This window comes from Nilaparvata lugens, chromosome 12 (assembly GCF_014356525.2).
Source record: "Nilaparvata lugens isolate BPH chromosome 12, ASM1435652v1, whole genome shotgun sequence".
NCBI classification, from domain to species: Eukaryota; Metazoa; Arthropoda; class Insecta; order Hemiptera; family Delphacidae; genus Nilaparvata; species Nilaparvata lugens.
The window spans coordinates 1,440,490-1,466,038 of record NC_052515.1 but is presented as its reverse complement, the minus strand read 5'-3'; the positions used below and the strand labels follow the sequence as shown (position 1 = coordinate 1,466,038).

General features: G+C 34.5%; 1 protein-coding gene across 1 annotated transcript in view; it reads right to left on the bottom strand.

Annotated features, from left to right (window-relative positions):
* The window catches only part of LOC111059440, a 233,925-nt gene extending 220,213 nt beyond the window's left edge, over positions 1-13,712 (bottom strand). Inside the window, exon 1 of the mRNA XM_039438622.1 lies at positions 13,260-13,712. The gene's annotated coding sequence lies outside the window, so the exon portion shown is untranslated. The remainder of the gene's footprint in view (positions 1-13,259) is intronic.
* Positions 13,713-25,549: the final 11,837 nt, after the last annotated feature.

The following is a 25,549-nucleotide window of genomic DNA, read 5'->3' as shown; positions in this document are numbered from 1 at the left end:
ATCAAACCAATATGATACAATCATTTCCAACTTGATACACAACACCATGATTTGATACATTCGCTATCTGCTTTGTCGAATGATAGACAAGGTTAGCAACACCAATGTTAATCGAATACAGCTATCATAACGGGGACCTCACTAAGAACAGAACACCACAACATGATACAGTATCATCACAATATGATACAGTATCAAACCAATATGATACAATATCATCTCAACTTGATACACAACACCATGATTTGATACATTCGCTATCTGTTTTGTCGAATGATAGACAAGAATAGCAACACCAATGTTAATTGAATACAGCTATCATAACGTGGACTTCACTATAGAACAAGAACAACTACAACATGATACAGTATCATGAGAAATGATACCTTATCAAACCAATATGATACAATATCATCTCAACTAATACACAACACTATGATTTATACATTCGCTATCTGCTTTGCCTAATGATAGACAAGTAGTAACACCAATGTTAATCGAATACAGCTATCATAACGGGGACCTCACTATAGAACAAGAACAACCACAACATGATACAGTATCATCACAAATGATACAGTATAAAACCAATATGATACAATATCATCTCAACTTGATACACAACACCACGATTTGATATATTCGCTATCTGCTTGTCGAATGATAGACAAGGATAGCAGCACCAATGTTAATCAAATACAGTTATCATAACGTGGACTTCACTATAGAACAAGAACAACCTCAACATGATACAGTATCATCACAAATGATACAGTATAAAACCAAATGATACAATATCATCTCAACTAGATACACAACACTATGATTTGATACATTTGCTATCTTTTTTGTTAAATGATAGACAATGATAGCAACACCAATGTTCATCAAATACAGCTATAATAACGTGGACTACACTACAGAACAAGAACAACCACTACATGATACAGTATCAAACCAATATGATACAATATCATCTCAACTTAATACACAACAACATGATTTGATACATTCGCTGTCTGCTTTGTCGAATGATAGACAAGAATAGCAACACCGATGTCTATCAAATACTGCCTTTATAACATGGACCACCTCACTATAGAACAAGAAAACCACAACATGATACAGTATCAAACCAGTATGGTACAATAGTATCTCAACTTGATACACAACACCATGATTTGATACATTCGCTATCTGTTTGTCGAATGATAGACAAGGATACCAACCAATGTTAATCAAATATTGCAATTATAACGTGGGCCTACTTCAGGCATAGAGGAAATATATCATAAAAATATATTTTATGGAATAGGGCGATTATATTCCAAATTTCACTGTTAACTCAAGCCGATAGACCTGGGTCGTGGTAGTGTTGTTTTGGGAATGAAGACATGTGACGCTGGTAATCTCTCATACTGTATGCTGTGCTTACACTCTCACCCCTACTTAACATAATAATGTATCATATTGGTTTGATAAAGTATCATTTGTGATGATACTGTATCATGTTGTGGTTGTTCTTGTTCTATAGTGAGGTCCATGTTATAATGGCAGTATTTGATTAACATTGGTGTTGCTATTCTTGTCTATCATTCGACAAAGCAGATAGCGAATGTATCGAATCATGATGTTGTGTATCAAGTTGAGATGATATTGTATCATATTGGTTTGATAAAGTATCATTTGTGATGATACTGTATCATGTTGTGGTTGTTCTTGTTCTATAGTGAGGTCCATGTTATAATGGCAGTATTTGATTAACATTGGTTTTGCTATCCTTGTCTATCATTAGACAAAGCTGATAGCGAATGTATCGAATCATGGTGTTGTGTATCAAGTTGAGATAGTATTGTATCATACTGGTTTGATAAAGTATCATTTGTGATGATACTGTATCATGTTGTGGTTGTTCTTGTTCTATAGTGAGGTCCATGTTATAATGGCAGTATTTGATTAACATTGGTTTTGCTATCCTTGTCTATCATTAGACAAAGCTGATAGCGAATGTATCGAATCATGGTGTTGTGTATCAAGTTGAGATGATATTGAATCATATTGGTTTGATAAAGATTCATTCGTGATGATACTGTATCATATTGGTGGTTGTTCTTGTCTATAGTGAGGTCCATGTATAATGGCAGTATTTGATTAACATTGGTGTTGCTATCCTTGTCTATCATTAGACAAGCTGATAGCGAATGTATCGAATCATGGTGTTGTGTATCAAGTTGAGATAGTATTGTATCATATTGGTTTGATAAAGATCATTTGTGATGATACTGTATCATATTGTGGTTGTTCTTGTTCTATAGTGAGGTCCATGTTATAATGGCAGTATTTGATTAACATTGGTTTTGCTATCCTTGTCTATCATTAGACAAAGCTGATAGCGAATGTATCGAATCATGGTGTTGTGTATCAAGTTGAGATGATATTGAATCATATTGGTTTGATAAAGATTCATTCGTGATGATACTGTATCATATTGTGGTTGTTCTTGTTCTATAGTGAGGTCCATGTTATAATGGCAGTATTTGATTAACATTGGTGTTGCTATCCTTGTCTATCATTAGACAAAGCTGATAGCGAATGTATCGAATCATGGTGTTGTGTATCAAGTTGAGATAGTATTGTATCATATTGGTTTGATAAAGTATCATTCGTGATGATACTGTATCATGTTGTGGTTGTTCTTGTTCTATAGTGAGGTCCACTTTATTATAGCTGTATTTTATCAACATTGGTGTTGCTACCCATGTCTATCATTTGACAAAGCAGACAGAGAATGTATCAAATCATGGTGTTGTGTATCAAGTTGAGATGATATTATATCATATTGGTTTGATAAAGTATCATTCGTGATGATACTGTATCATGTTGTGGTTGTTCTTGTTCTATAGTGAGGTCCACTTTATTATAGCTGTAGTTTAATCACATTGGTGTTGCTACCCTTGTCTATCATTCGACACAGCAGATAGCGAATGTATCAAATCATGATGTTGTGTATCAAGTTGAGATGATATTGAAACATATTGGTTGGATACTGTATCATTTGTGGTGATATTGTTGACCGTGCGAAGTGAGGTCTTAAACTCAAGTCGACAGTTTGACATTTCTCTTAATGTTTAAATGTTTGAATGTTTAATTGTTCATATGTTGCGCATTTATGGCGAAACGCGGTAATAGATTTTCATGAAATTTGACAGGTATGTTCCTTTTTTAATTGCACGTCGACGTATGTACATGGTTTTTGGAAATTTTGCATTTCAAGGATAATATAAAAGGAAAAAGGATCCTCCTTCATACGCCAATATTAGAGTAAAAATCAGACTAGAGAATAATTCTCTAATTTTCTGTGTTCAGTAGACCTCACGCAGTATTCTCATCCACAAATACCTGATTGGAACTATAGATCTTATGAAAATATCTTATGGTTCTCCACACATCTGTGTAATCACTTGTCAGCTAATTTATGATGAATAAATATTATTCATTATAAATTAGCTGACAAGTGATTACACAGATGTGTGGAGAAGCCAGTCCATTGCTGTATTTCCATAAGGTCTATAGTTCCAATCAGGTACTTGTGGATGAGAATACTGCGTGAGGTCTACTGTTCACAGAAATACTAGTATCATATTGTGTTGATACTGTATCATACGTGGTGATACTGTATCATATTTTGGTGATACTGTATCATGCTGTGGTTGTTCTTGTTCTATAGTGAGGTCCACTTTATGATAGCTGTATTTGATTATCATTGGTGTTGCTATCCTTGTCCATCATTTGACAAAGCAGATAGCGCTATCCTTTCCTGGATCTGCAACGTTTCCAGATCGTTTTTTAACAATGTGGAAACATAATTAACTAACAAAATATTCAATCTCAATTTATTATGAAAATCTATTATTCGATCATTAGAAAATATTATCCATCTGTATGTCTTGTCAGTTTGCAGACAAGATTTTTTTCTTAAGCAAACAGTATTGTATTCAATGATCTGTAATATCATTAGTATAATGGAATTTGTCATGTATGCAATATCATTGAATAAAACTTGATTTGATTTGACTTGATTTATATTCTCTTGCAAATATAAAATATAATTGATTATTTTGAACAAGAATGAACAGTTGATATTTTATCAGATTCACCAGTATCAGAGATCCTCTAAAGAAGGCAGTGGCAAGGCAGAGAATCGGCAACCCTTTTCTCCTATCTTTCTCCACTGCCATTATAACGTGGACTTCACTAGTATTGCGTGCAGACATTTTGATGAAGAGCCATTAGCAGTTGAAGAAAGACTTTTACTGGAACTATTTTATAGTAAGAGCTTCGTATCAGCTCTTGTATGGGAAGTATTTATGCTACCAATAGAAAATGCTCACATTTTAGAGTGAATGTTAGCTCTATAGAAGCTAGGCGGGAAAAGACCTTTCAGGGGTTACTACCCTCCTTGTTACTTTGTATATTTCGTGTCTCAGGAGAATCCTATAGTGTGGTCCACGTTATAATGGCAGTGGAGAAAGATAGGAGACAGCGTTGTCGATCCTCTTCCTTGCCACTTCCCTTCATGGATGATAGCTGATACCAGTATTCCTCATGAAAATGAATAATTTTGTTATAACTTAGCCTACATGGAAATAAATAAATATGAAAACTTGTATGAATTTGAATAATGTAGGCAACGCATCTTTATTGGTTGAGTATATATGTATCGTTCAACAAGAGGGGAAATATTAACTGTTAATATTCTAGTTTGAAATAATTAGTTAGATTTTATACGTTAGGAAAATATATTACTCAATAATTAATAAGGTAATGAATTTTCATGAATATATTTTGCTGATATTTCTACATTGTTAGAAAACGATCTGGCAACGTCGCAGTGCTAGAGAAGGATAGCGTCATCTGCTTTGTCGAATGATAGGCAAGGATAGCATCAACAATGTTAATCAAATACAGCTATCATAACGTAGACCTCACTATAGAACAAGAACAACCACAAAATGATACAGTATCAACACTAGCAGTTCTGTGAACAGTAGACCTCACACAGTATTCTCATCCACAAATACCTGATTGAAACTATAGACCTTATGGAAATACAGCAATAGACTGGCTTCTCCACATATCTGTGTAATCACTTGTCAGCTGATTTATGATGAATAATTTCTATAGTCTGATTCTTACTCTAATATTGGCGTATGAAGGAGGCTCCTTTTCCTTTTATATTATCCTTGAAATGCAAAATTTCCAAAAACCTTGTATATACGTCGACGCGCAATTAAAAAAGGAACATACCTGTCAAATTTCATGTAAATCTATTACCGCGTTTCGCCGTAAATGCGTAACATATTATTATAAACATTTAAACGTTAAGTGGAATGCCAAACCATCGACTTGAATCTTAGACCTCACTTCGCTCGGTCAATTATCTCAACTTGATACACAACACCATGATTCGATACAAATGCTACCTGGTTTTTCGAATGATTGACAAGGATAGCATCAACAATGTTAATCAAATACAGCTATCATAACGTGGACCTCACTATATAACAAGAACAATCACAATATGATACAGTATCATCACAAATGATACCTTATCAAGCCAATATGATACAATATTATCTCAACTTGATACACAACCCCATGATTTGATACATTCGCTACCTGATTTGTCGAATGATAGACAAGGGTAGCAACACCAATGCTAATCAAATATTTCCATTATAATGTGGACCTCACTATAGAACAAGAAAAACCACAACATGATACAGCATCAAACCAATACGATACAGTATCAAACCAATATGATACAGCATCAAATCGATATGATACAGTATCAGCTCAACTAGATACACAACACCACGATTTGATACATTCGCTATCTGCTTTGTCGAATGATAGACAAGGATAGCAACACCAATGATAATCAAATACTGCAATCATAACGTAGACCTCACTATAGAACAAGAACAACCACAACATGATACAGTATCATCACAAATGATACCTTATCAAGCCAATATAATACAGTATCATCTCAACTTGATACACAACACTATGATTTGATAAATTCGCTATCTGCTTTGTCGAATGATAGACAAGGATAGCAACACCAATGATAATCAAATACTGCAATCATAACGTAGACCTCACTATAGAACAAGAACAACCACAATATGATACAGTATCAACACAATATGATACAATATCACCACAAATGATACAGTATCAAACCAATATGATACAGTATCAGATCAACTAGATTCACAACACCATGATTTCATACATTCGCTATCTGCTTTGTCAAAATATAGAAAAGGATAGCAACACCAATGTTAATCAAATATTGCCATTATAACGTGGACATCACTAAAGAACAAGAACACCACAACATGATACAGTATCATCACAAATGATACCTTATCAAGCCAATATAATACAGTATCATCTCAACTTGATACACAACACTATGATTTGATAAATTCGCTATCTGCTTTGTCGAATGATAGACAAGGATAGCAACACCAATGATAATCAAATACTGCAATCATAACGTAGACCTCACTATAGAACAAGAACAACCACAATATGATACAGTATCAACACAATATGATACAATATCACCACAAATGATACAGTATCAAACCAATATGATACAGTATCAGATCAACTAGATTCACAACACCATGATTTCATACATTCGCTATCTGCTTTGTCAAAATATAGAAAAGGATAGCAACACCAATGTTAATCAAATATTGCCATTATAACGTGGACATCACTAAAGAACAAGAAAAAACACAACATGAAACTGTATCAACACAATATGATACAGTATCAAACCAATATGAGACAGTATCAAACCAATATGATAAAATATCATTTCAACTTGATACACAACACCATGATTCGATACATTCGCTATCTGCTTTGTCGAATGATAGACCAGGGTAGCAACACCAATGTTGATCAAATGCTGCCATTATAACGTGGACATCACTATAGAACAAGAAAAAACACAACATGAAACAGTATCAACACAATATGATACAGTATCACCACACATGATACAGTATGAAACCAATATGATACATTATCATCTCAAATTGATACACAACCCCATGATTTGATACATTCGCTCCCTGCTTTGTCGAATGATAGACAAGGATAGCATCACCAATGCCAATCACATACTGCCATTATAATGTGGACCTCACTATTAGTGCTGAAGAAGAAAGCTTAGGGGAAACTTGCTTTCCTTAGGGTGAAAACCTGTTTTCCTGAAGGGGAAAAGCCAGCTGTGGTGAGGGAGGAGGCCTCACGGTTCTAGTCACGGAACTTGGAAATCTCTAACAAACATGTCAGAGATTTTTGAACAAGAGATTTCCACCGGGAATTGTTTAGTAGACTTTCAGCTTACAGTCAGCTGTAAAATGCAAGCGTCATCATTAATCATTAAGTTCATTGTTCTTGATAAAACAGTCAATTGGGATTCACTATAAACTGTCTGCATTAGTTGAATGAAAAGCAATGACGCTATTTGTTTACAAATAATGCTAGAAATTTTAAGTAGTGAAACTTTTTATAGTGAGGTCCACATTATAATGGCAGTGGAGAAAGATAAGAGAACAATGTTTTAATGAATTGGGGGATTTGACAATATCAAGTTGTTCTTATTCAATATGCATATGTACTACCACAGCCGTCGGTCCCGGCTGCCTAAAAAGCAGTCGTTAGGTCATGTCAGAGGCCCTGAAATTGATCAGTTGCGACCTGAAAACTCTTACACCAGACCTGAGCCAACCAGGTCACTCGATATTATTATTATTATTACCACAACATTGCCTTTATAGCAAGACAGAAAGGCGTTCAAACTGACTAATGGAATGTTGAAAAATGTCAATAATAGTTGAATGAAAGAATAATTTTTGTGATGATGATGATGATGATATTTTCCTCATCAGTTGATGTGGATCCTCATTAAGATATGAGGATAAGAATAAACGGAGTTATCATGTCTGTTTGAAACAGATGAAATTCAGATATCAAAACATTTGAAATGAAAGCTGCAAAGTCATTCAATTGAAGTTTCCAAAAATAACCCAAATCAATCATCTCCACTAATCATCTAAGTAGACTTTAATTACAATTAATTATCCATTGTTTTCTTTCGTTTCTTAATAAATAATTTAAGATAAATGTGATCAAAAAACTTTGAAATTACTGTCTAGATATTCTATTCACCATAATCTACGTACGATATACTAGTAGTTCTGTGAACAGTAGACCTCACGCAGTATTCTCATCCACAAGTACCTGATTGAAACTATAGACCTTATGGAAATACAGCAATAGACTGGCTTCTCCACACATCTGTGTAATCACTTGTCAGCTGATGTATGATGAATAATTATTATTGTCTGATTTTTATTTTTTACTCTAATATTGGCGCATGAAGGAGGCTCCTTTTTCCTTTTATATTATCCTTGAAATGCAATATTTCCAAAAACCTTGTATATACGTCGACGCGCAATTAAAAAAGGAACATACCGGTCAAATTTCATGAAAATCTATTACCGCGTTTCGCCGTAAATTCGCAACATATAAACATTTAAACATTCAAACATTCAAACATTCAAACATTTAAACATTAAGAGAAATGCCTTAGAATCTTAGAACCCACTTCGCTCGGTCAATTAAATCGAATTTTCTCAAGGATCCAAAACAACATAGAAGTATTTTCAACAATACAATTTGTCAGCTCAGTTTGTTGCTATATAAGCCAATACTTGTTTTTGAATAAATCTACTACTAAATTATTTATTAATGGATAACCTGAATAGAAATTTCCATGAATCATCAGTATAATATTTCATGCTAGGTAATCTGAATATCTAAAATTATAATATCGATTCATTGTTGACAAAATATCCTAATTAGGTGAATCCCAATTTCCCAATAGAAACGTACGGTACCTACATCCACAGCGAATTCCTTGTTTGTTTCTTTAGTATTATTGTATTTCTATTTCCTAATGTCTCTCCTTTTCTTTTCATTCTTTAACTCTTCCAACTTCTTTTATTCTATTCTCTTCCTTGATTTATTCTTCATTTTTTCCTCAACTCCTTTCACTTTTTTCCTTATTTATTCATCTTCTCTTCACTTCTTTCAATTATTTACTTCTTCCAACATACTTTTCCCCTGAATGTACTCTTCTGTATCATCTCTTTTCTGTATAGGGCTACTTGCAATATAAATATAAAGAAAAATAAAAATCTCAATACACTTTTTGACTTCATATCACTTGAAAATGGTATAAATGTCTGAAACATGTTGTGATAAAATATTTCAAAAAGGAGTACTGAGATTTTTATTTTTATTTATAGGCCTATTTATCTTTTGTATCATTTTCCAAGAATCTACATTTTTTTTGTATAAAATGAATGAAGTTATGTCCATCACTACAATTATTACATTATATTCAATCTGATAATTGCATTCCGATTGATATATCTTTACACTTTGTGAATACATTGAATAATTAGCTATAGTGTAGATTGTCATTTATTCGTTATCGTCGTCATGGATTTGGCTTTTCAATCCTGTTTCGGCGTCCATCTCTTCTTCGGTCTACCAATACTTCTGCCATTCTTTCTTCTATTGTCATTTATTGCTAATACTATTGTTGTTTTGCTAAGGCAAAATATAATGTTATTGACATGGATGAAGAAGTCTAATGTATATTACTGTTTGATCTCCTTCCCTATCATTTTTTGAAACTATTTACTAGATGTATCCATCTGAATTCAGACCTAGTATGCAGCAAACCAAAGTTACCTTCGTTCAATTAAGTGAAATGTCTACCTTGTTTTTGTTCCATATAATTTCTTCTTCTTCTTTTTCATCTTCTCCTCCTTCGTCATCTCTATAATCTTCATCTTCTTCTTCAATATTATTGAGAATGTATTGAAGATTCTACTAGAAAGATTCAGACTACTGTAAATATTTACAGTATTTACATTTCTACAATAATATCAATTATATCTATACTACTTATAGCATACTTTCTTTCTTTCACAGTCTCATGTCTTATGGTATTCTTCTATGGGGAAATTCAGCGCACATTAACGATATTCTTCTGCTACAAAAAAAAGCCGTGCGAATAATCACGGAATCACCTTATTTAGAACACTGTAGGCCTTTTTTCATAAATAATAAAATTCTGACAGTAATAAATCAGTACATATATTCTGTTTTGTTATACACTAAGAAGAATCTGCATCGTTATCAATTAAGAAATACTGTTCACTCTGTTAATACCAGAAACAATAGACAGATCTATATTCAATACCAAAGATTGTCTAAATCTTTAAACAGTTTTGAAGCAGTTGGGCAAAAGGTGTATAATAAGTTACTAAATAGCAATGTAATAGTAACAATGTGTCTCTTAATGTGTGACTGTCTATTTGATGTTCTATTTGTGTGACTTTGTCTTGTGCTTTTTTGGCTGGCTGACAATAAAATTGAATTTATTTATTTATTTATTTATCTAGATATTATTTCTAGAATAATATCAATTACTCTCCCACTAATTATCAATATTCTGATGTTTCCATACCTGTATTATTCTTGTGAATAAATTAATAAATTTAGGAGAGATCCTTTGACAAACAACTGCAGAAATAATATGAAGAAACTTAATTTAATTAGTCAAATATTCAGCAATAATAATTATTGTCAATGTCATGACGTTATCTAATCACGAATAGGCCTACACACCTTCCGCCTACAGCTTTCGATAAACCTCTCAATGATAAACCATTATCAGAAGTTGATACTCTTGAAATGTAGCCTATTCATTGATTTTCTCTGATTCATTGACCCAATCATACCCAGAATTTATTCTTACAAATCTTACAAATCATCTTTCAAGCAAATGAAATAGAATGTATTCTATTTTGAAAGAAGAACACTTGAGAATGACTCGAAATTAGTCCTGTATAATTTAAAAGGAATATCACAAGGGTACTGGTACTATTTAGTACTAAATGGTACAAGGAGTATCCTTAGTTTTTCTCTCCCATTCAGTGCTTCTTGTAAAAATTATAATAATAAAATAAATAAATAAATATTTATTCTCTATAATTGAACAATCAATTTAGCTCCAATACGACCACTGTTGACAATTAGTAACATGTGATTCGAAAGCATGCTACAGTCAGTGAGTAGATATTTCATATTTTCACAACTAATATAGTCTGCAAGTCGTAATTCTAGTGTCAAAACTTGATAAAATACAGAATGTATTCTTTTCTTATCTTCTTTGCTTCAACCGTTTAATCCTATTCCTAAGGTTCTAAAAAAAACAGAAACAGAGGTTCTTAAACTATAGCCTATATGTAAGATCTTTGGAGTTTGTATTCTTCCTTGAATAATATTGATTTCCTGTAATACATTCACCATATAATATAATAAAGGAAAGAATTGACTTATACACGTACAAGATAGGAAAATTATGTTTGATGCATCATCACGTCTCAACTACTGGACTGATTAACTTGGAATTTTGTATATAGATTTCTTGATTCACCGAGGATGGTTATAGCAAAAATTTAAAATTCTTCAAAATTTCAGTAGGTGAAGTTTTCAGCTCGTCAAGTTTTTAATTAGATGTTTGCGGAGCACTGGTTGCTTGCTAGTCTATAATAATTTATAATAAAGAAAAGAATTTGGCTTATACATGTAAAAGATAGAAAATTCACGAATGACGCATCATCACGTCTGAACTACTTAATTGATTAACTAGGAATTTTGTATATAGATTCTTAATTCACCGAGGATGGTTATAGGTCTGTTTCAAATTCTTCAAGATTTCAGTAGGTCAAGTTCATAGATTGTCTAGAATTTGATTAGACGTTTACGGAACACAGGTACTTACTCTAGTGAGGTCCACGTTATAATGGCAGGGGAGAAAGATAGGAGAACAACGTTGCCGATCCTGTTTTGTCAATGCCTTCTATGAACGATAGCTGATACAGGTTTATTGATGAGATATTAACTGTTCATTCTCGTTTAAAATAATCAATTATATTTAATTGTGCAAGAAATTATAATTTTCAATAATTTCATAATTAAGATGAAATATTTTGTTAATTAATTATCACTTCTACATTCTTAAAAGACTATCTGGCAACAGAGCAAAGCGATAAAGAGATAGCGCTATCCGCTTTGTTGAATGATAGACAAGGATAACAATACTATTGCTAATCAAACACTGTCATTATAACTTGTCCCATCATAGTCATCAATCAATCTTTCTATGCTTCAATACACCTTTTCAATCCAGCAATTCTGAAGGTCCTGAAAACTTTGAAAACTATAAACTGTATTGAATGAAAAAGACTAAGAAATTTTTTGTGTAGTTGAGAAGTTGATATTGTGGTAATTATTCATATTGAATGAAAAAAGACTAAGAAATTGTCAAAAAACCACTGATTTATTGATAATTAGAAAGACCGGTTTCGGTTATTACACCATTGTCAATCTCTGATAAACTCTTTTTTCATTCAAGACTAAGAAATTGTCAAAAAACCACAGATTTATTGATACTTAGAATGACCGGTTTCGGTTATTACACCATTGTCAATCTCTGATAAACAGTTTATAACCAGAGATTGACAATGGTGTATTAACCGAAACCGGTCTTTCTAAGTATCAATAAATCTGTGGTATTTTGACAATTTCTTAGTATTTTTTATTCAATATGAATAATTACCACAACATAAACTTCTCAACTACACAAAAAATAATACAGTTTCTTTTAGTTTATAGTTTTTACTAACATCTTTGATTAAGTTGGTGAATATACCACAACATAAACTTTTCAACTACACAAAAAATAATACAGTTTCTTTTAGTTTATAGTTTTTACTAACATCTTTGATTAAGTTGGTGAATATACCACAACATAAACTTCTCAACTACACAAAAAATAATACAGTTTCTTTTAGTTTATAGTTTTTACTAACATCTTTGAATAAGTTGGTGAATATCAACAACATAAACTTCTCAACTACACAAAAAATAATACAGTTTCTTTAGTTTATAGTTTTTACTAACATCTTTGAATAAGTTGGTAGAGTGGAATAATAATTTTTATCAAAATAAAGTGAATTTTTTTGACAGCATTTCAAGTTTCTTCAATTAGCTTTTACTGGATTATAGTTTTCATTATGTGAACTCACCCATTTGAAGGCACAGCCCAGGTGTGTTGTCAACCTGCTAGCATCGCCGGTATATTCCTCCTTACACAAGAAACAGAAACAATATCCACCAACAACGCTCAAAACTTCAAACACTACACCAACTAAATTCACTCACACAAAACACACACACACACTCAACTAACAACACTACGTGGCGGGACACTTCACAACTATTTATTTTAAAGAAAGAGCGGAGTTATTTGAGGAAAAAGATGTAACTATTTGAGAAAAATCACTTTACACGGAGGATAAAAGGTGAAGCAGCTATAAGGTTGTTGAGATCACGCACATTCCAAGAGTGTAGTAGAACTGGGAACTGAGAACTGGTGTGTCTAGATTGGGCGAGCGAAGAGCCGACTGACTAACCTCGCTGCTTTTATTGTTTTTGTTTTGTTGCTCGCATGAAGGTTCTCTCTCAACTCAGGGGATTCAGTTTCTGAGAGCGCTGTGCCCTCTCACCCTTGCTCCGAACGGTGTAGCTCTCTCTCACTCCGAAGGAACTCTGTTCCCCCTCTACCTAGAAACGTAAGTTTCTCACTCGCTCTCTACCTGAGAACTGTGTTACTACATCACTCTGTCTAACTCCAAAAGAGTGTTTCCATCGTTCTCTCTCTCCAACTCCCAACTTTATTACCTGTTTCCATAGCTCACTCTCTCTCTCTCTAACTCCCAACTCTTTCACACTCTCTCACTCTACTCAGTACTCAGGTTTCTCCCACTCACTCTACCTCCAAACTCTAGTATCTCCCTTTCTATCTAACTCCAAACTGTTTCTTCTTTTCTCTCTAACTCCAAGCAGTGTTTCACCCGCTCTCTCTCACTCAGAACTCGGGCTTTACCCACTGTGTCTCTCTCTAACTCAAAACTCTAGTTTGCCGCTCACTCTCTCTCTAGCTCAGAACTCAACTTTCTCTGTCCCTCTCTTCAACACTAAACTCTCTTCTCCTCTCTCTAACACCAAACTCAACTTCCTCTCTCCCTACCTGAGAACTCGAGTGTCTCATTCACTCTCTCTCTCTACCTGAGAAGTCGAGTCTCTCTCTCACACACACCCTCTCTCTCTCTCTAACACCAGAGTCGATTATCAGCCTCTCTCTCTCTAACTCCAAACTCTGTCCCCCCTCTCACTCATAGAGGTACCGCTTCACAGTTCTCTTTGGGGACTGCACAGGGCTACTGCAGTGGAATCGGTGAGTGACGTCATAACTAAGGTGAGGTGCACGTACTAGTAGTTCTGTGAACAGTAGACCTCACGCAGTATTCTCATCCACAAGTATCTGTTTGAAACTATAGACCTTATGGAAATACATCAATAGACTGGCTTCTCCACACATCTGTGTAATCACTTGTCAGCTGATTTATGATGAATAATTCTATAGTATGATTTTTACTCTAATATTGGCGTATGAAGGAGGCTCCTTTTTCCTTTTATATTATCCTTGAGATGAAAAATTTCCTAAAACCTTGTATATACGTCGACGCGCAATTAAAAAAGGAACATACCTGTCAAATTTCATGAAAATCTATTACCGTGTTTCGCTGTAAATGTGCAACATATAAACATTTAAACACTAAGAGAAATGCCAAACCGTCGACTTGAATCTTAGACCTCACTTCGCTCGGTCAATAATGTCAGTGGAGGTTATAGGAGAACTGTGGCTTATCATCTCTCTCTCTCTGCCTTGCCAGTGTCTTCTACACAGGATAGCTGATATCTATATAACTTACCTTCCATGGAGGATAGCTGATAGTCTACCGGTGATCTGATATTATATCAACTGTTCATTCTTGTCAAAAATAAGAAATCTCAAATTCTGCCAATTGAGATGACGTCACATTGTCACTCACGTACAAATAGCATCCCAGTGCAGGAGCCTTCAGTCTCTTCTCCCCCACCTGCCAAAAGTAGCCGACTACCTGTTCGGTGTTCACTGTTCAGTTCAGTTATTACCTACCAGTCTGTCCAACCTGTGAGCACGAAACTACTATCATTTCTCCTCCTACTTCTTCCTCCTCTTTTTCATCTTCTTCTTCACCTCTTTCTCATGTCCTCTTCTTCCTCGCCTTTCTTCTTGTTCTTCTTCTTCTTCTTCTTCTTCTTCTTCTTCTTCTTCTTCTTCTCCTCCTCCTCCTCCTCCTCCTCCTCCTTCCTCCTCCTCCTCCTCCTCCTCCTCCTCCTCCTCCTCCTCTCCTCCTCTCCTCCTCCTCCTCCTCCTCCTCCTCCTCCTCCTCTCCTCCTCCTCCTCCTCCTCCTCCTCCTCCTCCTCCTCCTCCTCCTCCTCCTCCTCCTCCTCCTCCTCCTCCTCCTCCTCCTCCTCCTCCTCCTCCTCCTCCTTCTTATTCTACTCCTTCTTCTTCTTATTCTTCTCCCTCTTTCCTCCTCCTCCTCCTCCTCCATTTTTTTTCTAGGATTAGCTTCTTCATTCCTTCTATATTACTGAATATTTTCATTAAAATAATTATTTACACCTTCAAAAAACATTTTCAAAATAATCACCATATATCATTCAATGGAAAATTGAATTTCCTACAAAAATGGTCCTTTGTCATTTTTTACTACAATCAGCCATTAAAAAGGTATAACTAAAAAACTACTTGAGGGACTCTTGCTTTTTGAAAACGATGGAATTATTTTGACAACCCAAGTACAGAGAAGTTTGATCTTCAAAAGCAGGCGATTGCAGAAGGAGGCGCTCATGACATCTAGCGGCAGAATTTGTAACTAGACTTCAACAAGAATGGTACAATGCTTCAGTTTTCCTGACATTCTGACTTTATTTTCATCGTATTTCATTCTTAATCTTACTTTTAATTGTGGAGAATTAAATTCTCTGTGATTTAAGCTGATAAATAGATATGATTTGTTGAATAATTAAGTGAAAAATCATTAAAAACAAACAGTCAACTCAACTACTCAAAACCCAATACTCAATTCAAATCATTGATTTCAACTATTAATCACATTTAACAGCATAAAAGTCATGCTTATTTAATAGAAATTATTATCAGCTTAAAATCTTCTTCAGTGATATTCTTTAAAAGAGCTTAATTGAATATAAGTAGATAAGAAAACAGTTTCTGTTATAGAAACTGTGATGAGGTACTGCTTTTAACTGATTGTTAGTTCAGGTTAGTTCCGCTAGATGATGCGAGCGAGGCCTTCTGTAATTTCAGCTACCAAAGCTGGATTGTTTTGAAGTTTGCCTTAGCCGAATCTCAAGCTTCAAGCATTCAGTATGGAATATTGTACTTTCTGCAGTTTTTTATTGATAACTACTAAACGGTCGATCGTAGCGCAGTTTTTTATATGAAATGTTTTGTAGGAAATTTAATTTTTTATCGACTCCTTAAAAAACATAATCAGATTTATTGGAATTTAAAGCCGATATTACTACTTTTTAAGATGACTTCCACTGTCAGTTCAGTTATCAACTATCAGTCTGTCTAACCTGTGAGCACGAAACTACTTTAATTTTTTCTCCTACTTCAACCTCTTCTTCTTATTCTTCTTCTCCTTCTCCTGTCGTCTTCTTATTTACCTGTCTTCTTCTTCTTCTTCTTCTTCTTCTTCTTCTTCTTCTTCTTCTTCTTCTTCTTCTTCTTCTTCTTCTTCTTCTTCTACTTCTTCCTCATCTTCTTCTCCTTCTTCTCCTTCATCTACTTTTTTTTAATTGACAAAACAATTCCCTTTGTACGAGTATCAGTGAAAGTGACCGGCACAGTGAGAATATTATTCCCATAAATTCTAATAGAATTATTCACACTCAGCCAGGCTGAGCGAGTATGAATAGTCCCACTACAACTTATGAGAATAATATTTTCACTGTGCCGGTCACTTTCACTGATACTGATACAAGGGAATTAAATCCAGCTTCAATGTCATTCAAAGGAAGAATGTTGCCAGTGAATCCCACTACAGTTTGTAGTATCATTGAGGAGAGACAGCAATAGTATAACAGCATAAGAGCAAAAGAGATAAGAGTATAGATTTATGCTATGACAAAATCATAGTAATAGAAATTGACGCTTATTTTTTCTCAATGATACTATGTATTGAGCTGTTGGCATTAGGGTAGAATAGGAAACGTTTATGTTATTCATGGTGATAATTCTAACATTTTGAAAAGAATCTCTGTTTACTTTGTTTTTGAATGAGGGAACTGACCCACCCCTATAGAGACTGCCTGCCAGATGTTCTGAATGTATTGAAGAGGGTGAAAAACTTTGTCATTGTCACCCTTCACAAAGACACCTGTTTCCTTAATTGAACATGTGGTGAGGTCCACGTTATAATGGCAGTGGAGAAAGATAGGAGAACTGCTTTGCCGGTTATCTGCTTTGCCACTGTCTTCTACCAGTGAATCGTCGTTTATCAATCAATCAACGGAATATAGATTCGTTAAATTAAAATGGAAATCACTTGAAAATGGCATTAAGGTCCAAAACATGTTCATGTTGTAACAAAATAATTTGAAAGGGTATTGAGATTTAAAATTAAAATATGCCTATAATCATCCTTGATAATTGAGATTCCATATGCAAATTGCAAGTTAATCAGTTGAGTAGTTGAGACGTGATGATGCGTCATTCGTGAATTTCCTATCCCCTACGTGTTTATAATCCGATTCTTTCCTCTATTTTATTATGGATTATGAAAGTATGCGACCCTGAAATTATGTGCTCAAATTACCCTGCTCAAATTCAATGAACCATCAATGAATGTTGTAAGGTTTTTTCTGGTGAGAATGATGCCCACATTAGACATTGGCTTGTGCTAGGGCAATGAGAGTGATGCTTTCTTATTCAAAACATTCAGGAACTGCATCAATTATACCAAAGAGAAAATATAGCATGAGAAGATATTCCATAGTATAGGTTGTTTATGTTCCAAATTTCGAGCCGACTGTACTGACTGCGACTATATAAAGAATAGGCTAGTATTCTGCACAATATCAGAAGAGATAAGATAACACAAGAAGATGTGGTATGTATAGGTCGTGTTTAAGTTTCAAATGTCAAACTAATTTTTCGTTAACTCAAGCTGATTACTGTTGACTACTCTCTATTATTACTATTTTGTTAGGGTGAGAGTGTGAGAACAGTACAGTATGAGAGACTACCAGCGTCAAATAGATTTAAGAAAAAGAACTACGAGGACTATCGGCTTGAGTTGACAGTGAAATTTGGAATATAAAACGCCCTATACCATTGCATATTATCTTCTTATACCATCTTTCTCATATTTTCTTACCTTTCTTTCTCATGTCGACTACTGTCTATTATTAGTGTGTTGTTGAGTGTAGGAAAGGCCCAGTATGAAAGCAGAGGCAACTGATACAAATACGCTATATTTTCTCTATGATGAGAGTCTACTAGCGTCAAATAGCTTCACGAAAAAATCTGGTGTGGTACACTCACACAATTTTCTTTGCTCATTGATCTATAAGCCTCATTCTTAAACGAGGATAATTTAGGGGAATAACATTATGCCGATTGGCGGCTAAATAATTAAAACTACGATTATACTAATGTTATTATTTTCAGAGTACATTTTCCTTTGTTTTGAATTATGAAATTTGAGGATTTTTTAAAAGTTGTCAAAACAGCTGTTCTACAGATGGAATATCACGACTATGTGTTCTTTTTATGAACTGCGCTACCTATCTACCTCATGCACGAGAAGGAGGTTACAAAGTCCATTTCTCAAGGATGGGGTGGACCCCCCATTAGTTTCCCAGAAAGGAGACTCATGCCAGTTGATAGAGTTGATAAATAGCTATACAGGGTATGAATTTGAAAAAAATCGGTCAAGTCATTTTTGGGAAAATTGTGAAATGTCAAGTCGGTCAAGTCATTTTTGGGAAAATCGTGAAATTTCAAGTCGGTCAAGTCATTTTTGGGAAAATCGTGAAAAACGACTTTGATTTTTATTTTTCTCAAGAATATTACGGAGCTCCTGCAATTTTCCAGAAATGAGACTTATGTCACTTGATAGGGCTTATAAATTTATCTAGGGTATAAATTTGAAGAAAATCGTTAGAGCCGTTTTCGAGAAAACCGTGAAAAACAGGTTTTTTAGCCAATATCCGCCATTTTGAATTGAATTTTATTGAATTTATTATTGTTGGATCCTCATGGTATAAGGACCTTAAGTTTAAAATTTCAAGTCAATCGGTTAATTAGGAATGGAGTTATCGTGTTCACAGACACACACACACACCACACACACACACACACACACACACACACCACACACACACACACACACACACACCACACACACACACACACACACACAACACACACCACACACACACACACCACACACACACAAACACACAACACACACACACACCACACCACACACACACCACACACACACACACACACACACACACACACACACACACCACACACACACACACACCACACACACACACACACAACACACCACACACACCACCACACACACAACACACACCACACACACACCCACACACCACACACCACACACACACACACACACACACACACACACACAACACACCACACACACCACACACACACACACACAACACACACACACACACACACACACACACACACACCACACACACACAACACACACACACACACACACCACACACCACACACACACACAAACCAACACCCAAAAATCATGTTTTTGGACTCAGGGGACCTTGAAACGTATAGAAATTTAGAAATTGGGGTACCTTGAATTTTTTTGGAAAGCAATACTTCCCTTACCTATGGTAATAGGGCAAGCAAAGTAAAATAACTACATGGACAAGGACTATGGGCCGACAGCTGTATCAGCTAGCATTAACAAAAAATCGACTTGAAATTTAGAACATAAACGACCTATACCATGGTATATCTTCTTATGCTATCTTATCTCTAAATCTTCTTAATTGTTGGCGATTTTACTCACCGTACATCCTTGGCCGATTCATCGGAATCCGGTGACGCTGGGACGCTGAAGCATCGCGAAATATCAGCACCTGATGAGGGTTGAGTGGGAAGCCGCCTGTATTCAATATCGTCACTATTTTCACAGTTGGTATCACTGGTTGATGATCTCAAACCACATACTGAGAAGCAATTTGTCACTAATTTTTTCATGATTTTCCGACTCTAGTGAGAATTGGCTTGATTAATTTCCCTTTCCTTTAATTTCCTTGATTTTCACTTTTCAGTTTACATTGGAAATTTAAATTCTACAGAAACAAAGAAACTTCTCAGCCCATTTGAAACAGAATAGTGCCAGTTTGTTTGATAATTTTTTTTTCATAATTTCCTTGATTAATTTTCACTTTTCAGCTTCTATTCGAAACATCTAGTATCGCAAACAGAAACGGTCATATACGAGCTAATATCATAGAGAAAAAAATAGCATGAGTAGATATCCCATGGTATAGGGCGTTTATGTCACAACTTTTACTGTTATTTCAAGCTGATAGTCCAAGTAATTCTTTCCCGTGAAGCTTTATGACGCTGGTAGTCTCTCATATTGTGCCGTTCATACACTCTTACCCGGTCAAAACAGTAAAAATTGACAATAATCGACTTGAGATAATAGTAAAAGTTGCGACATAACGCCCTATACCTTGGGATATCTACTTATGCTATTGTTTCTCTATTGTAATATCAACTGATCTCTATGATTCAATAAGGTTCATGATTTTGTTCACTATTAAAATCATCATCTAGAGGATAATTGGTTCCCTTGGATGTATTAATGATCTTCTTATACCATTCATTTGGTAGAGAGTTAGTGGGGAGGATATTTTTAATATTCTTTCCGAAGAATGGACATTGATATGTCCAAAGCTCCGCCAATTTATGTAGATGCATTACAATATAATCTTGTATAGTTATTCCAAATTGCTTTTTTTCATATCATAAACAGTTCAATAATTATTTTCTTAGTCTATATTATGTAAATTCATCTATAATTTTGCTGTATTGTAAGCTATTGTATATAAGTGTATAAGCCAGTATATACTGTAATCTACATATTATGTAGATTATTAAATAGTAGATTGTAGATTAAATGTAGATTATTTATTAAATAAAGTACTCAATCAATCAATCAATCAGCTTCTTCTTTTGTAAGAAAACAAAATAAGGATTTCACTGGCTGCTGGCTCACAGCTTGTCAGCTGAATAAATTTCAGGTTTGCCACACAAACAAAAAATTTTTACAACTCAATCATTTTTCAAGATACAACAACATTTTATGTACCAATCTGTTCAGAATTTAATGGCGGATAGAATGAAGCGTGTTGCGGAAAAACGACACGAGTGGCCACAATTGTTCATTTATATCTTATACCATAGAGAAATGAATACTAATATCTAATCTCTGCTTTTAGAATAGTAGGCTACTTTTTTAATCAAAAAATAAATTGGTAGTATTAAATATTTGCGATACAATTATCAGCAACCGCTATTTATGAAACCACCTCAGGTTGAAATTTAAAACAATTTTTCACAACACTTCAATCAAACTAACAAGCTTAACACAGGCTGCTCAATTATTTTAATCACGCAGTTCGTAATGGAACAAAAAATATATATCTGTATAGCATTAAATACTTGAGCCACTTCACACATAATATTCTATCAACCACTCTTTAAAAAAACCACCTCACAAGTTGAAATTTAGAAGAGAACAATTGATATTCACAACACTTCAATTAAACTAACAAGCTAAACACAGTCTACTCTTAAAAACTGCCGGCTTGTTAACATTTCACCTGTCAACTATACCCATTCCGCCTTTCAACTAAAACACCCACTCTATCACACCACTGTTTAAAAGTGTTTTGAACGCTTTCAAACAAGATTAAAACCCCGGCAACTACTAACAGTGTAGAGAGAAAGAGAGAGAGAGAGAGAGAGAGGAGAGAGAGAGAGAGAGAGAGAGAGAGAGAGAGAGAGAGAGAGAGAGATACAGTGGTGAAAGGGGGGAGGGAGGGAGAGAGACAGAGTGAGAAAGAGAGAGAGAATCACTTAGCCTACATCACTCACACACAATGACACAACACCAAGTGTCACGGTCTGTGTGTCCGGTACAGTGTTGAAAATATAATTCTCATGTGTTCTTATGGGACTATTCATACTCGCTTTGTCGTGCCAGGTGTGAATAGTCCCATTACAACTCATGGGGATTAAATCTTAACTGTGCCGGTCACGTTCACTGATACTGATATGTGGGAATCGCCAGCATTAGGAGTGTGTACTGACAGTTTAAATTTAATAAACAGGATATGAAGGAAGGAAGAAGGATGCCTAGCCTATTTTTGTGTCAACACAGAGTGGATGATTGGGGTGTGGCTAATTTCCTGTGGGCAATTACCCCTCTCCAGTGCTCTGTGTAATGCATATCTGAACAAAATAATTAGTTCTAGACTGTTTTTGGTGAGATATAGTGTTATCATAGAGAAACAATAGCATAAGTAGATATCCCATGGTATAGGGCGTTTATGTCGCAACTTTTACTGTTATCTCAAGCCGATGGTTCATGTAATTCTTTGCCGTGAAGCTGTGTGACACTGGTAGTCTCTCATATTGTGCCGTTCATACACTCTCATCCCATCAAAACAGTAAAATTCTACAATAATCAACCGTTATCGACTTGAGATAACAGTAAAGGTTGCGACATAAACACCCGATACCATGAGATATCTACTTATACTATTGTTTCTCTATGGTGTTATTTATTTATTAATATATTGATACATACAGTATCATTATCAACTTTCATGATGAACGTTCCAAATTATTGTAGTATTTTATTTTTATCTTGTTCCTGAATGTAAACTTTGAACTTTTCAACTATGAATGATTGGAAAAGAAACAACAGGCTTAAAGCCCAAAACTGTTCCTTTCCCAAATTTAGAAATCGTCCAAAAATAGGTTATGCTTACACTATATATTTTATCCGTACTGAAACACTATCAATATTGTAAATTAATTGACCGAGCGAAGTGAGGTCTAAGATTCAAGTCGACGGTTTGGCATTTCTCATTTGTCAAGAATACATAGTATTTTTTAATGGTTGAATGTTGAATGATAAAAATGTTCATGATCGAGATTAAATGTTTTGTAAATTATATATCAACATTGTTGGAAAAGATCTGGCAATGTTGCGGAGATAGAAAGGGATAGCGCTATCTGCTTTGTCGAATGGTAGACAAGGATAGCAACACCAATGTTAATTGACCGAACGAAGTGAGGTCTAAGATTCAAGTTGACGGTTTGGCATTTCTCTTAATGTTTAAAATGTTCATATGTTTATATGTTGCGCATTTACGGCGAAACGCGGTAATAGATTTTCATGAAATTTGACAGGTATGTTCCTTTTTTAATTGCGCGTCGACGTATATACAAGGTTTTTGGAAATTTTGCATTTCAAGGACAGTATAAAAGGAAAAAGGATCCTCCTTCATACGCCAATATTAGAGTAAACATCAGACTATAGAATTATTCGTCATAAATCAGCTGACAAGTGATTACACAGATGTGTGGAGAAGCCAGTCTATTGCTGTATTTCCATAATATTTCCATAAGTTATATAGTTTCAATCAGCTACTTGTGGATGAGAATACTGCGTGAGGTCTACTGTTCACAGAACTACTAGTATCCTGAATTTATTGAAAAGTTGAAAGTATCTGTAATGTTTCAACACGTATGGTTTCATCTTCCATAAAAGAGACATTGAAAAGTTGTAAATAGTGGAGAGGCTTTTTGAAGGAGGTCAAGGCTCTGAATGAGCTGTAGCGTCAAGGAGTAAGTATGCAAGTAATATAACAAATTTATTAAAAAGTTGAAAAGAAAAAGCCAAGGTGTTGAAACTGTATGCAATGTTTCGACACGTATGGTTTCATCTTCCATAAAAGAGGCATTGAAAAGTTAAAAATAGTGGAGAGGCTCTTTGAAGGAGGTCAAGGCTCTGAATGAGCTGTAGCGTCAAGAAGTAAGTATGTAAGTAATATCAAAAATTTGTTAAAAAGTTGAGACCATAGGTGTTAAAACAAGTATGTTTCATCACGTATAGTTTCATCTTCCATGAGAGAGGCATTGAAAAGTTGAAAATAGTGGAGAGGCTCTTTGAAGGAGGTCAAGGCTCTGAATGAGCTGTAGCGCCAAGGAGTGAGTAATATCACAAATTTATTAAAAATTGAAAAGATGAAACCATAGGTGTTGAAAGATGTATGTAATGTTTCGACACGTATGGTTTTATCTTAAATCTATCAAGATGGCACCACTGGTGTTGAACCATGTATCAAAGAGAACAGAATTCAGGATATTACAGTTTATTCTGTTTGTTACACTGTAAATCATTGGGTTGGATGTAGTATTATACAATAACTCATTATTGAAAGCTTGAAAACATTGAAAATAAACACATTTATTACTTGACTATTTGTTTGGCTCTGCATGTATGCAACTTTTCAATAAATTCATAGTATTATTAATCAATATTCAAATGTTTTATTGAAATAATTATTGTAGATTGTGATTGCAGTGTTTATGTTGGTGTATCATTGGATGGAACAAGTAGATGGATACAAAATACATCCCAAAAAACAAATGTATTCTTGATGAATACAAATACATCTCAAAAAACAAGTGGATTCCAGTGGATTTTTGGTGGATACAAATAATACAAATACATCTCAAAATACAAGTGGATTCCAGTGGATTTTTGGTGGATACAAATACAAATACATCTTAAAAGACAAGTGGATACTAGAGGATTTTTTACAGATATAAGAAAATAGTTCATACAACTTCAGATTTTTATTTGGTATTAATTCTCAAATTCTTGATTGACCAGTAATTTTAACATTTGAAAAATTGTTCAAATGGGTACTGCTTAATTTCTAATTGTTTCTTGAATACTGGAGAATAATTGGAAGAATACGACGTTGATGTTCTCAATACCAATTATTTGTTCAAAAATTAATTTAAATTACACAATTATTGTTAAAATATATAGTGGTATTGACAATATCAACATCTTATTCTTTCAATCACGGAGAAAATACTACAACATCTCATCCCTTTCAATCTGGTGAATACACAGTCAATTGTATCATTTTATATTTTTCAAGTTACCATATTTATTAACTTGAATTATTACTTGAATGAATTACTCTATTGTAATAAAGAATTTCACAATGTTATGAGAAATTCTGGTAGACAATGAAATGTCTTTGAACTTGATGTGAACGGTATTA